We start from the raw sequence: 1,069 nt of genomic DNA on the forward strand, positions 1-1,069 counted from the left end.
TAATTTTAGAACATGAACTTCAAAAAAGGGAACATGAGTCTTGAGAGGTAGGCAGGGGCCAGGTTATGAAGAGTTTTACAAACTGGAAAGGAGCTGGCATTGTCTGCAGGTGACAGGAAAGCCCTGAGAGCTTTAAAGAATGCACTGCTGCGTTTGGCCACTCTGTGGAGGATGGTCCAGAGAGAATGGAGGTGAGACCAATTAGGAAGCCAGTGCTGTACTCCAGGTGGGCATTGAAAAGAGCCCACATTAAAGCAGTAAGAGTGGAGATGTCCAGGAGAAGGACAAATATGAGAAATATTTAGGTTAAAAACTCATCAAAGTTGGTGATTTGGGGTAGGATGAAATAAGGGGTGACCATTAGGTTACTAGTATAGGCAAGTGGGAAAAGCAGTGGCACCAACTGGGGCAGTAAACAAAGTGAAGGAGAAGCAATTAAAAAGGGGGAGAGGAGGGCTTCCCTGGTGGCGCAGTGGTTGAGAGTCTGCCTGCTGATGCAGGGGACGCGGGTTTGTGCCCCGGTCTGGGAAGATCCCACATGCCGCGGAGCGGCTGGGCCCGTGAGCCATGGCCGCTGAGCCTGTGCGTCCGGAGCCTGTGCTCCGCAACGGGAGAGGCCACAACAGTGAGAGGCCCGTGTACAGCAAAAAAAAAAAAAAGGTGGGGGGAGAGGAATCTATACTAGTGTTTCTCCTCATAATCGAATGAATCTTTTATCTTTTACTAAAGATTCACATGGGGAGGAAAAAGCATGACAGTTGCCTCAATTCTTTGAAGGCTTGTGGGAATAAACAAGGCTGATATTTCTGTGATAAAAATAGATCTAACGATGAACTTTCCTGCTAGCCCAGTCTGTGAGACTCGGTGCTCCCGATGCAGGAGTTCTGGGTTTGATTCCTTGGTAGGAGTATGGTCCCACGTGTATCCAACAGCTGGGAGTTCACATGTCACAAATAAGGAACTCTCCTGTCATAACTAAGGAGCCCGCATGTTGCAACCAAGACCCGGTTTAACCGAATAAATAAATATATTTTTTTAAAAGTTTGGGGGGGAGAAGAGATGCTGAGCT

The 1,069-nt window shown here is 47.6% G+C and overlaps 1 non-coding gene across 1 annotated transcript; it reads left to right on the top strand.

Moving 5' to 3' along the window:
- The first annotated feature begins 679 nt into the window (after window positions 1-679).
- Window positions 680-799, top strand: LOC113607588 (U5 spliceosomal RNA). The gene has a single exon (XR_003428000.1). It is a non-coding gene; the product is annotated as a U5 spliceosomal RNA (small nuclear RNA).
- Window positions 800-1,069: the final 270 nt, after the last annotated feature.

The sequence above is a fragment of the Aethalodelphis obliquidens genome, unplaced genomic scaffold, assembly GCF_003676395.1.
Source record: "Aethalodelphis obliquidens isolate GAN/ISIS:26980383/991018 unplaced genomic scaffold, ASM367639v1 scaffold48, whole genome shotgun sequence".
NCBI classification, from domain to species: domain Eukaryota; kingdom Metazoa; phylum Chordata; class Mammalia; order Artiodactyla; family Delphinidae; genus Aethalodelphis; species Aethalodelphis obliquidens.